We start from the raw sequence: 16253 nt of genomic DNA, 5'->3' as shown, positions 1-16253 counted from the left end.
TGTTGGAACCACATTGTCTGTTGCGTCGATGCAGAAATCTGTTCATATCTCAAAAGTTGTGGCAATACTTGCTGCAGAAAGATCAAGTAGATAGGTCCGGTTAGACGACACGGTAACAGGTAAGGTCCGATGAGGTGATCTCCCATAATACCGGCCCATACATTGACCGAAAATCGAATCTGTGCTGCACGACGTCGTATTGCATGCGGGTTCTCGACCGCCCAGATATGGTCGTTATGCGTGTTGAAAATTCCTTCCCTTGTGAAGGATGCCTCATCGGAAAACAACACTTCAGCAGGAAAAAGGGGATTTGTAGCACATTTTCCAAGGTACCACTGTGCGAAAGCAATACGAGGTTGAAGAAACTTCGAACACTTACTTTAATCCATGTACCTTTTGCTTCTTTTCATGTATTATTAAAACGATTTCTCACTTACGGTCTCTTTTCTTTATGGTGCTTCTGTGTACAACACCGCTTCAGGAAAGCATTTCCGACCCCACATTGCTATATGATTTCGAGTTGTCAGGATGTACCCTACCCCTCTTAGAAGTTCTGAAACGTTTAACTGAAACACCCTGTATACTGTTCTTAAATACCTCAGATCTAATTTGCGATTCCATCTGATGAATCATAACACAGAAGCACCATCATGTGTTACATGCCATGAAACACAGGCATATAAGGCTTAATATCCAAGTTTGCAGATGATACAAAGGTTGGCAGGGTTGTTAATGGCAGTTATCATTAGAGCTATATTTCTTCTAGAAAATTTGGGCAGATGGGCTGAGAAGTAACAACTGAAGTTTATCATTGACAAATGCTAAGTACTGCATATGGGTAGAAGTAACCCAGAGAAACATACCAACTGTGTAGTGTTATACTTAGGTTGATAGAAAATGAAAGACATGGGAGTAACTGTGCAATCAGATATGAAGTTTTCTGAGCAGTGCAGACAGGCTGCCAGAGCAGGTCAAGAGGTATTGTCAATGATATACAGCAATTTTGCTAGTAGGGAAAAGGAGGTGATTATCCCTTTGTATAAGGCAATGGTCAGGCCACACCTTGAGTACTGCATACAGGTCTGGAAGCCTAATTTTAGGAAGGACGTAGAGTTGCTTGAGCAAGTACAGATGTTGTTGTTGTTTGGTTTTTAGAAGCATTAGCAACTAAGGTCATATTGCTCTGGGGATATGCAGTGGTCATTCCCTGACCTTTCTGCATCCTCCATATTTGGTGGTCACGGGTTCAAACCCCGGTCCAATCAAGAAGCATGTGCTACGCACTGCTGCTCCTGCCCACCTGGCTACGGAGGCGCTGTGAGTACAGAGAAGGACAACAAGATTGATGAGGGGAACAAAGGGGGTACTCTTATGAAGAAAGGTTTAAGTTCTGTAAATTGCAAGGTCTGGAAACTAGGCACCTGCGAGGTGATCTGTTTGAGGTGTATAAGGCCTTGAATGGGTTGAGCAGGCTCAATAATTCTGATGGGATTCTTCCTCTTGCTTAGATTAATCGCCTGAGGGGACAAATTCAAATTGAAGAAAGACAGCTATAGAATAGATGTGCAGAAATTTGCCTTTAGTGAGTAGTTGATAGCTTAAATAAATTCAAGGAGGAACTGGACAAACTTTTAGAGGGAATGGATGTGCAATTTTTTTTTTTTTTTTTTTGGCTGATGCTACATAAGTTTGCTTTCATGCATCACATGCTTCTACTACTACAGCTAACTGAAGTATGAGCTGAAATCCTCACGGTTAGCAGTTATTATGATTACTGTCCTTGCATGAAATGTGAGACAGAGCCCCCAGTCCTGTCAAAATGAGAGAAAACCCAGGGGCTTACATCTGGTGAGTATGGGCTTGGCACACCCAGGTCCTGAGCTGGATATCATCATTATTCTTCTTCTCTCTCTCTCTCTCTCAGGGTAACTCGGAAATATTTTTTGGCTGGTGCAGCATTAGCCTCAGGCTTCCTTGAACTATATGGCTAGTAATAATAAATATCTACAGCCTTGCTTTTTTCACATCATGGTCAAGTTTTGGTATTAGCTAAATGATATGAAGTCCACTAACACATAGGAAAATCATGTTTTTCATCCATCACAACAGGAAAAAAACATAAAATACACTAATGCCTCACAGCCTTAGTTTCTTTGGCAAACATAAAACAGAATATAATCTGATTGCTACATGTGACTAGAGCCAATTTTTAGCTGAAGGGACTATATTGAGTATGTACATATATAACTCTTATTTGATCTATTACACATATTCTCATTACACTGTTTAAAACCTATAGAATTGGAGATTTTTCAGTTACAGAATAATGTTTGTGAATAAAATTATCATACTCTTCTTAACTTCTTTGTGTTATTTCTCATGTTCAAGAGACTGTCTTTAACTTGTTGAAAATTGACATGAAATAACTAGATAACTGAAATAATAATATCCTTTATTCATGTATCAGTTGATTTGATTTCATCAATTTCTGTATCAGAATTCCAGAAATTTGACTTTTGTAAGCCCAAATTAGACAATAACAGCTCACAAGCACAATCTCTAATTTTCTGAAGCTATTTTAACTGCCATCTCTGATAAACTATCTACATTTATTTAGTATTAGCAGTCATCAACGATGCAAGAAATCAAGCTCATACAGCATCAGTCAAAAAAAACTAATCACTTTGTCCATTTCCTCTAATAATTTGTCTAATCCTTTTATAAATTTGTTCAAATGATAAAATGAGTAATTACAGATCTATAACTACTCAACCTCCAGTTAGGTTGTTCCAAAAATCAATTACTCTCTGGCTGAAAGCAAAATTTTCACAAATCTATCCTGCAACCATCCCTTTTCAATTTAAATTTATGTTACATTATGTGTCTTGTCTGACAAACAGTACAAATTTCAACAGTCACTAGTGCCATTTAAAGTGGTAAAACACTACACTCAGTTCTCCTCATGGGTGCATTTACAAACAAGTATTTTTTTGGTAAGAATATCCCTTTGTGCCACTGACTAATCTTGTTGCTCTTCCTTGCACTCATTCCAACAGTTCCACGTCTTTTCTAAAATGAGATGTGACCTAAAATTGTTTTCTACAGTGGGATAATCACCTGCTGCTGTACCTGCTAGAATAATTACTGTATATCACTGACATAACCTCATGGGCTGTCCTAGAAACCTGTTTGCACTACTCAGAGAACTTCATGTTGGACTGTACAATTACCCATAGGTCTTTTTTTGTTCTCCACCATCCAATATTATTCTGAGATTACTGCTACACAAGTGTGCAGTATCTTGTATTTATCAACATGATTGTTTGTTATTTGGTTTTTAGGAGCATTAGCAACTAAGGCCATATTGCTCCGGGATATGCGGTAGTCATTTCCTGACCTTTCCGCATCCTCCGTATTTGGTGGTGATGGGCTCAAACCTGGTCTAATCAAGAAGCGTGTGCTAAGCACTGCTGCTCCTTCCCACCTGGCACGGAGGCTCCTTATCAACATGAAACACCAACTACTACTTCTCAGCCCATCTCTCTAATTTCTATAGGTCTTGTTGCAGTAATACCCAAATTACTATCATTAACCACCCTCCCAAACCTTTATAGCATCAGTAATCTTAGACATTAAACACCATTTTTTTTTTTTTTTTTTGGTAGTTTTTGGCGCATCGGCTTCTGTGGCCATAATGCACCTCCCAAAGTTTTTTGCAGTACTTTGATCCAAGCCCAAGGCGGGTTTCGAACCCGCAACCTTTGGGTTGCCAGGTAGGCACTTCACCCACCCGGCTAGCCCGGTCGGCATTAAACGTCATGTGCCTACACCAATAGATATATACTGAAAGTAAGGGACCAACAGAGAACTGTTCGTACTCTACTAATAACATTAGTCCACGAAGAGCAGTAGCATATTAATAACTACTTTGTCTCCTGCAACTCAACTATCCCTTTATCCATAGCAGTAACCCATCCCGAATGCTACACTGTTCCAATTGATACAGTAACTATTCATGTGGAACACTATCAAAAACTTTACTGAATCTAAGCATATGATTTCAGAATTATTTTTTGGATCCAGTTTCTTTGTGACTACTTTAAAGTATCTATTGACTGGTCAGGCAATATCTTTGTTTAACAAGCTGTAATTAACATATAGCTGCATTCCTGTGAAGATGATCCTGCCATCATTAATAACTGACTCCATTAGTGTTCCTAGAAGGGTACTCAAGCTTCTCAGTCTGCAATTACTCATCCTACCCTTTGTAATATCCAATCTGTGACCTCCGCTGAATCTATGGATGCTCTCATAATTATGGCCTCTTTAGTTGCCTCTTTTTCTGCTCTTTTACTATAATTGTATAGACTGCCAGCCTTAGGTGCCTTATTTAAAGCCACACTGCTCCAATTTGTGCAGCAGTCTTTTGTATGGAAAGTCAAAAGCTTTAATGAAATCAAAGTATATAATATCAAAAGTATTTTTTGCATTTAGTTCCTTTGTTACTGCATCACAGTAGCTAATCAGGTTGATGCGGCAGGATCCTTCCTTAACAAAACCATTCACCAATCCATAAGACCCCCCCCTCCCCGAATCCAAGGATGCTCTCATAATTAGGGCTAATGATTTGCTTACCTCTCTTGCTGATTCTTTTAATATAACTGGATAGATTCCAACAGCCCCAGGTGCCTTATTTACTTTTGGCTTCAACAATTTCTTCCACTTTCCTATTCTTTCTTTTTCTATCACAAAATGATTTAGTTCCAGTCAGAAATGAATATGCTTCTGGTATCTCCATCCTAAAAATTCTTTTTCTATCACAAAATGATTTAGTTCCAGTCAGAAATGAATATGCTTCTGGTATCTCCATCCTAAAAATTCCACACATGAGCACAGGTGCAAAATATTTATTCAGTTTGTCAGCAACCCCAACAGGATCATCAATAGTGGTGCCATTCATATCTAGTGGACTACTGTAGTTTATTTCTTTCCTTGTGTTGTTAACACAAGCAGAGAATTCTTTGATAACTTTTTTTTGCATTCTTAGCTAAAGACTTCTTGTAATCTGCCTTAACTTGCCTAACCTGCTTAATAACTTAACTGCAGACTAATTTATACTTACTGTAAGCTTCTGTATTCCCTATTTCTAGTCTCATCAGTTTACCTGACATCCATTTAGTTCTAAAGAACATCACTTAGTTTGTATAAAAAGCTTAGTAGCTTCTAGTTACTTCTCTTAACGCTTCCCCATTTAGAGTTTGCAGTTGTTGACATCAGTTGGTCCCAGTGAAAAGAATTTAAAAACTATTTATGAGACAATTTCAGTCACCTTTGAGAAAGCAAAATCCTTTCCCTTTACATTTGACAGTAGTTATATATCTTTAAATGAATTCCACATGAATACACTATGATTACTGCCAAACAGCCACTTAATCTAAAGATTCTTAATGCATGAGGAGTTACTGATAATCAGATCAAGAGTATTGCTTTTTCTTATTGTCTCTCTTACATGCTCGTGCAAAAATCAGTCATCCAATAAATGCAGAAATATTCTGCTAATGTGTGAATGACTAACTTGGAAACACAGATAAGAGTGGCAGCATTTAATGGAAAAGTTCAAGACAATTGAACATACATGGATATATTAGTAGAAGCATACTTGAATGACCTTTAAAAAAGTATACCTACATTTGTACTTCTGGAGCCCAGTATGAAAAATGTATATACATATGTACTCGTGAAAGAGTTAATACTTATTTCTAAATTTAATCCATTTAAATTCAGTATGGGGTATGCTGGAGAGCTTTGATATTGATTCTATTTTTATTAACTACCTCCTTGACAACATTTCATAATTCAATCATATTTAAACTCAGAATTTGCTAATCATTTAGAACAGTCAGGTTTTCAAACTAGGTTCTACAGAATTCTAGGGTGAGATGATATTACGATTGCTATGTTTATATATTTATTTTTTTAAAGAGAGGGGCAAATAGAAGAAAATTTAGAATAAAGATTGTTGAAATATACTGAAAATATCTTAAATATGGATTAAGAATTATCGAAGATTCAGAATTGTTTAAAACAGTAGTTTTGGAAGTGCTCTGCGGAACCTCAGGGTTCTGCAAGTGTTCCATTAATTTTTATTCATGTATTACTACTTCTTAATTTACTATTAATTAATATGTTATTAAATATTTTAATATTACATGGAAGATTTCTAAAAGGGTTTTGCAGAAGACAAATCTACAAAACAGTTCCACATCTAAAGAAAAGTTTGAAAAACTAATTTAGAACAATATTTCTCAAATTTTTAACCTCACACTCCACTCAAACAGTAATACTAGTGGTCATGTCCCACATAGAAATTTCTATTAATGGTAATTTTCATCATACTGTTCACCACTTGAAATGCCTTTACATTATATACTTTGAGTTAGGTATGCATATGGATAATTCCTCATCTCTGCACCCATTCAATGTATATATGCACTTATATTTAATGAAACCAAAGCCATTTGCTAATAATAGCTACAGAAAAAATTCTGCACAAGATATGTTGACAACATCCTGGTAGCCTGGCAACAATGATAAGATCATCTGCAGTGTTTTATCCAATATCCAAATAGCAAACATCTGGCATAACAATTAAATTTGCACATCTCCAGTTTGCTGGAACTCTACCTGAGACCATATTTTGCACTCATTACAACAGATGTCAATATATTCTGGTTCTTCCATTAACTCGGTCTTGGTCCAGTTATCATTACGATCAGCATCCTGTGTTGTCTTTCTCACAATATCTGTATTAATTCAAGCTTGATAATTTTTCTTCCAATCCATTTCAGTGATTATATAATTGTCCAGTTACCAATACCTGTGATCTGGTACTGAGAACTACATAGATAGCAGGTATTGGGTAGTGATATGTGATGCAAAAAATTTATTTAATCATTAGCTATCCATTTAGCAACATCACTGATACTACAAAACCTGCCCTGTAGAGGATCAATATTTTTTTCAATCTGGTAATTATGAATGCAAAAAAAACTTTTTTTTAAAACACATCACAAAAAAAGGATGCACTTCACCCTTCTTGCAATATGTTTTTTAAATCTGATTTAGCACGTAATTTCCCTTTGAATAACTTGACTAAAGATTAATTTATACTTGTTAGTGCTCAATATCTCTTGATAATTTTAATTCATCTCATGTAACTTTCTTCCATTATAATTTCCCTTGAAAATATTACCTTTTTTTTTTTTTTTTTTTTTTTTTATTAAATTAGGGTAATATTTTAATATTACCCTAATTTCCCTTGAAAAAAATTACCCTTTATCTTCGACAAAAGTTCTCTTTAGATAAAGTCCACATTAATATATCATGATCACTATCTACTAATAGTTCCTTAATAGAAAAATATTCAATACCAATGAATCCTTGATTAAAAATTAGGTCAATGTTCTGACCTACTGTTCTTCCATATGGCATCTCTAGCATGTTCATATAAAATTCAATAATCTAATCAACTATTTCTACTGTGAGGATATGCTCTATCCATAGGTCTCAGTCACTCTCTCTAGATGCTGTATAAATTATATGTACCATATTCAAATATATTCACTAGCATTAGCATAGAAAAATATGGGAATCTGTCTTTTCTTCTTTCTTTCTCTTTTTTTTTTTTTTTTTTTTTTTATCTTTTTTTTGTAACCCTAACGCATCCTATGTAGTTGCTTATGGCAGAACTTTTCCCAAGAATTTTTCAATTGGAAAATTCTCCATGCAGTTCCCTAATTCCCTTTTATTTTCCTACAGCCCCATATCTTACAGCCAGCTGAAGCTCTCTGAATCACAGCATTTTACTGTCAAGCTGTATTTCCCCTACTACTTTGCAAGAATCTAATCTATTGCTATGCTTTCAAGGAAAATTTTCAGTCAACTTAAGCTAACACTACCATCAGCTAACACTTTCCTAAAACAGTAGTTACCAATGCTTCAAAAGCATCAGCAAATATCCTTTCACCTCTTATATTCAAGTAAATCTTGTATTCATAAAAACAATCATTCCCTTCTGTCAGTAAGTGCAGGCCATGCTGTGAAAAATACTACCACAATGGCTCCACATAACCTTTCCAAGTTGAAGCTGACCTAGGGAGCTGAGTGCTGGTTGATGGAACTGATCAAAAAATTAAAATATATAGAAATGGTAGTGTTAAAAAACTAAATGGGGCTAACAAACAGAAACAATGGAAAGACCATACTACCATGATGAAATAAAAAAAAATCCTAGTTGACAAACTTAAGATAGTGGGAGATGAACGAAGGGAGAGCAGTTAAAACAGATATTTGAAGCAAAAAATGAATAACAGACCCAGAACCAAGAATGTTGATCAATGGTGACAAGCAAGCATTAAAAGGAAGATGACTTACTTCGGATAGAGCTAAATGAGACAGTATGAAAGAAAATAGTGAATGGGAGGCTGATACCAAAAGGATTGATTTGTTCTGCCATAGTGACCTGTACACATCGAAATCTGTTATGGCCTTGGTATAACAGATTTGGATGATGATTAAGTTTTCACATGAAAAAAAAAGTTTGTTTTCAAAAATGAAAAACAAGAATATATGGTCTCATAATTGTAATCCTACCCAGATGCATCTTCAAATATATGTAAGTCATCAAAAGCACTAGGTAAAGTTTTTCCACAGATAATGCTTGCAGCTAGGCTTGAGAAAAGAGGTATTCTTCCAGAAGAAAGAGATTGCCACACTTTATAAATGAAGTTAGGAATTTCTGATGATAAAGTTAGAAATGTCTACTCATGGAAAATTTTGAAATACCCAATAAAGTTCTAAATGTTATTCTCAATGGCTGGGAAGCATGTCTTTCATCACAGGTGGTGGAAAAAAAAAAAGTGTTTTTTTTTTTCCCCCCCTCAAAATCCTAAAAGTTAAGAAATGAGAGTTATCACAAATTGGCTGCAGAAAAATTGTTTTTTTTATAAATGCATACCAACTAACACTAAGAAATCAGAATCTAGAAAACTTTTAATATTTATCCCTTTTAGATGGAATGCACCAGAATTGTTCAAGAACATTTCTTCCAAATTAAGAATAAGTGATTAATGCATGTCATAACCTCTGGAGAGCAGGATGGCTTAGCATTAGCAAAATGCCAGGAAATGTGGTCATTGTCAAATTTGGCTTGGAGCTCCAGTCTGTATTAAAAAAGTTGTTTCAAACATCCTTTCTTTTGCAGAACAGGAATAACAACACAGCATGGGAGGAGATCAGTATATTTCTTCTACCAGCACTTAGGAAACATCAAAATGTACAAAAAGTGATTTGCTATAAAGAAAAAGTGGGAACTTAGCAAAAATGACAGAACGTGCCATCTGTACCAGCTGGACTTAACTGTATTGCACAGAGACATGATGGGAGGGGAACCCTTCTTAGAGTAGGCCATGTTGGGTTAAAAAAAGTAGGTGAAGGATAATTCCTGCTTATTTTGTAATCTTCACCAACATACTTTATAGAGTCATCTTTCTTAAATTTTTTAAACAGCAGGAAAGTGTACCTATGGCATTACTGCTATTTTGGTAAAGGAGTTTTAACAACAAAGCACAATATCATTTGTAGTACCACACTGACTTCTGCTTGCTACTGTGGTAGTATCTGCTTTTATTGCACCTAAGATGAGTGCATCACTAGTTGCACCATGAGAGTTTGCATACTAACTTCATGCAGTGCCAAGCACATGCCTGGTGTCCTTTTTTTTTTTGTGACCTTTGTTTCTATATGGTTTAGACATTGTCCATTCCAAATTTCAACTCTGGACAATTCATGGTTTGCCGCCTATAGGTGGTTAAGGTGATACATTTTAATTATAATCAACATAGATTTATATAATGATTAATGTTTTGAAAGCATATTTCATTTATAAGAAATGCAACAGTAGTGTATAAAATTTTAATAAACCATACTTTCAAAAATATAGTATCAATTATAAAATCATTCATTTTCCAGTTTAAATATGTTAATTTTGTTTTTATTGTTAATCTTAAACATTAAATTAATGAGTGAACTGTTTATGGCAGCTGTTTCCAAACTTTATGTAATGGCATCATCCCCTGTAACAACATTTTTATTATAAGCCTCCAACACTGAATAGCTGAATTTGTTAAAATTAATATTCATTGGCATACAAGGCTATTTCTAAAGTGAAAGACCCAATATAATGAAAACAGAAGTAATTTTTTTAAAGTAATTTTTTACTGCATTCAAAAATTTTCTCCCCCTCTTTTTGACAGACTGAATGCTCCAACTGAATGCTGTTTGTATTTCATTATTCCTTCCTTAGTCATATTTACAGTATCAAGTACACTTATTATAGTGCTCTATTAAATGAGTTTCAAGCATGACCAATAAAACCAGTGTTTAATCATTCCTACACTGACCATTTATGCTTTTCACATAAGTTTTTCTTTCTTTGTAAACATTTCGAGTTATTCTTGAACTCTGAAAATAATTGTACTGAATGTTTTCATTTAAAATTATTTTGTACAAATGAAATGCACAAAGCACCAATAATAAGTCATCTGAGATCTGTGAATATTTTGTTGTACTTAAATTTTTATTAAAACAATATTAACTGTATAGGATTTTACTGTATACAGTCAGTTCTGCTATAACACAGTACATGTGTTCCTGAAAATCTCTGCATTATGGCATTTTGCACATTAAAAACAACAGGGCTTATGGAAAAAATAGGGACAGAGCGCTCAAAAAAAAAAAAAAAAAAAAAAAAAAAAAAATATTCAGTGTGGTAAGTTAAAACACTAAAAAAGTTAGAAACCCAATAAAATTCCTAACACAGGTTTAAACAGCATAAATTTCTAATAAATAAATAAATATTACAGTAAATATAGCACTAATATATACATACTAATTAATATTTCTGTTCATTCACCAACTTTTTTTTTTATTGTAAAATTTAAAACAGTAAAAAAAGATAAGCAATCAATAATGAGGAACGTGCCACACACAAATTGCACAAGTGAGAACACAATAACAATTTCACACTTGAAAAACAGGAATGAAGAGAAGATTCTGAAAATTGTTTTTTATATGATTGAAGATTTCAGGGAAGGGAAACACACTTCACCATAATAAAGTAAAAACCAACAGAATTCCAGCTATCGGTATTATCGCAAATGCAATAAGATCAAGTTTACTACCAGTTTATAATCAGATTGCACTAACAGAAAAGCCCAATAAACCAGGAACTACAAATTGTTTTTATTGTTTTATGGTAGTGACCTCCAAGAAACGTACTCCTCTGCTCAATTTCTGTTCGAACTGAAAAATGTGAGCTCCTGAAAACACGAGTCTGCCTACAATATCTTATGAATATAGCTCTCACACATTTGACCTTTTTTAAGCTTCATGAACTTGTATGTATTACTGTGCAGGTTGCTTGTTCAGCTTGGTGCCAGGGTTTGTGTTCACCTGATGTTACTCGTAGAAGAAATCGCACATGAGCCAACGCAAAAATTGCGTTATACCTGCATCGTTCCCTAATATATCAATCGCACTGGAGCAAATTTGCATTTGCTCCAGTGCGATTAGCAGAACTATAGCAGAGCTGACTGTATATAGTAAAACCAGTTAATTACTGTACTGGTACTTACAAAAAACAAAATGAAATTTATATTAATCTCGACTAACAGAAATCCAATAAGATGGAACCAACCCATCAAAATCCATGCAAAATAAGAGATGTGTTTGTGCATATTTTTGCTATGTGAAATGTTTGAAGTTGCAGTAACCTTCTGTACATTCCCCTCCCCACCAGGAAATCAGCAGGAAAGTATGTTCTCAGCAAAGACCATTTTCTGCTTAAAATGAAAATAGGCTCTAATGTTTTGTACAATGTGAATGATCTGAATAACATTCCGTTCCATTCTTGAAAAGTAATATTCCTTGCTTTTCTTATCTAACATTATTGTGTATAGTATATTGTGAAGTTATACAACAGTAACTTCTAACAACACACACTCACAGAAATGATAAAAAATTATTTATAGGGCATTACATGGCAAATAAATAACGCTGTTTTCACATATATGAAATGGAAGAATTTTTATTCATGTGTAACAATAAGTAAATTGTGTAACAACTGATATATTTGGAGAAAACAATGCTCATAGAAAACTCAGATAAGCACACAATTACAATATATTTTGTAAGAGGGGAAATAATTAGGAGAATTAATCCAAAACATTTTAGAAACAACTAGAAATGACACGAAGGCACAGATGGATCAATGGAAACAGACTCCAGTACTATCTAATAAAAAACTGTAACCTAAATCACACCACATGCAGAGCATGTGATCTGATATGATCATGTGCTCAGTATATATATTATTCAGTGACCAATGCATACCAAGAAAAACATGAAAAACCATAACAAACTTGACTGAAATCCAAAAGAGAAGTAGACTTTTCACAAAATTGTATATGGCATATTTCCCAGATAACTTTGGGAAAAATTGATAGATATGAAAATATTTTCCCATGATGTAACTGATATTTAGGATAATTTAAATTATATGATGCTCAGAAATGAATTAAATGAGTAAATAACTAATTAAAAAATTATCACGAAATTCTCTATTTGCATATGTGTGTTTGCATATGCATGCACTAAATTGTAAATAAATTCATGTAGTTTTGGAATTATGTTGAATATAACTAAAAGTTATTGGCTCTCCATTTCTCAGCCTGTTTGGGTGCATGTTTTGGGGCTGTTAATACAATGTTTATTTATTTATTTATTGTTTAATTAAAAGTTACCTGCTGAATGATAATAAAGTATTTTTGATAAATATAGCATTTCATAATTCAAAAATAAGGAGATAGGTTTCAAGTCTGTCATAACAGACGTGAAAGCTGTAAATAAATGTATAACATGGAATAAGTTTTAGATGGGTTGTGTTGAACTTGAACCAAACAACTTAAGAGTATGAGGTGCCAGCAAGTTGCACATTTTCAAATTGCACATTTTCTAAGATCAGATTGTCTTTTTTTGCTGGAGAAAAATCCACTCCTTGAGGGGAATGGGGGAGCACATACAACTCTCACTCAAGACTGATTGACTAACTTGCACTTGATGTGGTGGAGGGGGGAACCATAAAAGTTCCTCCTGTCAAGGAAGAATTTGAAGCCTTTTTTCATACGGTGTAACAATAGTGATTATCCCCATTGTGATGGCTTGGAGAGCATGGAATACTTTAAAATGAAACTTGATAAAAAATGAAATAGTGACAGTCTTTTGAAGGACCTTGGACCTTTAAAAAATAAAATCAACTAGGACTTTTTAAATAATGAAAAAAATAAAGGTTAGTGAATATTCTAATAATTTTAAAAATAAAGGAAGAATGTGTAAAGAAAACCCAAACAGAACAGTTTTTGAAATATAGCATGCATTCTAATTGGTAGAGAATGCATTAATTTATGTCTTCTGGGGACTTCTGTTCTTGATACATTTTAATAAGACAAACATAAGATCTCAAGGCCTCCCCCACTAAAACCTTATATACCCAATGTACCAAGTCTGTGAAGGAAAAGCTAATTCCTTTCGAGACTTGGTCCCTGCTACTTCAAGTTCTCAGTAACATGAGGAACTGTTACAACTCAACCCTCCCCTATAATTTATAACTAAACACTTGTAGACATAAAATGGTAGGATAAAAAATAAGACAAAAATGCAAAAAAAATGCAGAGTAGATGCAAAAGATATGAAAATTACACTGAATAATTAGCAAATAATTTTGTCATTCACTTTCAGAGCATTTGCAAGACTATCACATTTTTCATAGCACAAAGATACGTTGCATTCCCAGAGGTAGTTTTTACTCTTACTCCAAACATAAGAACTCAGGACTTCCCCTCTAAAACCTTATGTACCCAATGTACCAAGTCTGTGAAGGAAAAGCTAATTTCTTTCCAGACTTGGTCCCTGCTGCTTCAAGTTCTCAGTAACATGAGGAACTGTTACACTCCCCCATAATTTATAACTAAACACTTGTAGACATAAAATGGTAGGATAAAAAAAATAAGAAGACAAAAATGCCAGAGTAGATCCAAAAGATATGAAAATTACACTGAATAATTAGAAAATAATTTTGTCATTCACTTTCAGAGCATTTTCAAGGCTATATCACATTTTTCATAGTGCATTAATTTTCAAAATAAGAATTTACCCTTACTCCAGAAAATGAAATTCCACTAGTCACAATGAAGCACACATCTCAGAGAAGCTTCTGCTACTTGAAAAGAAACCAACATCCAAATAGAAAATGCCACACTCTCAATAACAACATCCTGAAGATTTTGTTTTTTATTTTTTTATAAATACCAAAAATAAAACATTCAAAACAAACAAAAATAAAACTGCAACAATAAATAAAACTCCTGCACCAAAATACCAAGGCTACAATTAAAATAAGATATACATAGATATAGAGCTCAAAGTGTATTACAAATATTTGGTCAGAAATGTGGGGAAGGGGGTCCAATGTTGAACTACTGAAATTATAACATGCAACAGACTTCTGAAAAACCTTTCTGATCTGTCTTAAGTTTTAAAAACAAGAAAAAATTTAAAAATGAAATAAAACACAACTTCCCATGCTGAAATTGTAAATTAAATACGACCACATGAAACATTTGCAGCAGCTTCCTGAAGCAGTGTTTATCAAAATCAATCAAATTGAGTGATCTCTCTCTCACTGGCTGCCCTTAAGATTTACAATGTGATGCTTGGGAGACTTTCCTGTGGTCACTGTTTTAGCAAACTATGGGAAGTATCCCAAAGCAAGCAATATATGCTATAATTAAAGTCCGCAATTCAAAAATTTCATGCATAATGAAATTGACAGTGATTTCCAGCATCAAATCTAGCTCTGTTAAAAAAAAAAAAAAAAAAAAAAAACACTGCTTGCTTTTCAAGTTTATATGGTATTTAGTTTGAAATAATAGTAGCTATAACATAGTCACAGAGAGTTAATTCCTTATTTATAAATTCTCAAGATGACTCTAATTTAATCAGGTTTCCTCCCTTCATAAGTTCTTCATAAAATTTCCCACTAAAAATATAATTAACTCTGTTACCACGTATCATCATCATCTGTAATACTGATGCCCTGATAAACCTCACAATCCAATTTTAAATACAACCTATATCTAAAACTGGACAGAGTACACATAAAGCAATTAAAAGCTTTACTAAAATTTTTGGTTAAGAACCTCTTCTTCAAAACTAACACTAATATTCCTCAGAACCTAAAGAGTTAAATTCTATTCTTAAAACTTGACAAAGTATTTCATGTTGCAAAGTTAGTTGGGGGAAACCCCTAGAGCCACATTACAATTAACACTATTGCAAAGGTAATGCTTTCTAACTTTCAGGTATTTCTTATCAATAATTTGCATTCCCCATAAATTCCCTTTAATTTGTGAGTTTGCATGCATGAAGTTCAAAGTTATGACCCAATGACTTGTAAAAAATTGTATCCAAAAGTTTTGAATATTTCTTCTCTCCCCTTACCTCAGATTACCAATAAACAAATTAAAACCTTCATTTTTATTTCAAACTTGTGATCCATTACCTATATGAGGTTTTTTGTTTTTAACAAGTTTAATTTCCACAATACTTCACTGTTTACAACCATCAGTGACTTTTTAAATTAACTATTAACTTATAAACAGACAAAGGGGGAAAGAACCATTCTTACTTATATGACCATGTCTCTCGAACAGCTGTTTTATCTTAAAAAAAAAAAATAAAAAAATATTCCCACGAAAAGCCACTTCTTAACATTGGATGTTGTAAATGTGACATTTACAAACATAAACTCAGTTAATTCTGACTTACATTGCAATAACTGATGAGCTCAATATATATAAGTTTTAAAATTATGCACGGCCTGATTGAGGATATTTTACAGAAAGTACACTAATATTCAATTTAAAGATATTGAACTTAAGTTGTTTGTTAACTTATTACAAATTATGCTTATGACAATAGCATAATATCACAGAGTTGGAGTAACATCATGAAAATTTTATTTTAGATGAATATGTCTAATAAACTCTAATATAAATGGGCATTGCAAAATTATACAATAAGCACAGATTCTGTAAATTTTTAGAGCACTAATTACTAAGATGTATAATAGCAACTTT

The 16253-nt window shown here is 33.7% G+C and overlaps 1 protein-coding gene across 3 annotated transcripts in view; it reads right to left on the bottom strand.

Moving 5' to 3' along the window:
* LOC150090678 (kinesin heavy chain-like) overlaps positions 1-16253 on the bottom strand; it is a 400102-nt gene that overhangs the window by 15034 nt on the left and 368815 nt on the right. The gene's annotated exons all lie outside the window — the stretch shown is intronic.

This window comes from Mastigoproctus giganteus, chromosome 1, assembly GCF_048544385.1.
Source record: "Mastigoproctus giganteus isolate SK-2022 chromosome 1, ASM4854438v1, whole genome shotgun sequence".
NCBI classification, from domain to species: domain Eukaryota; kingdom Metazoa; phylum Arthropoda; class Arachnida; order Uropygi; family Thelyphonidae; genus Mastigoproctus; species Mastigoproctus giganteus.
Note: the sequence above shows the minus strand (reverse complement) of the source record. Positions and strands in the feature narration are given on the sequence as shown.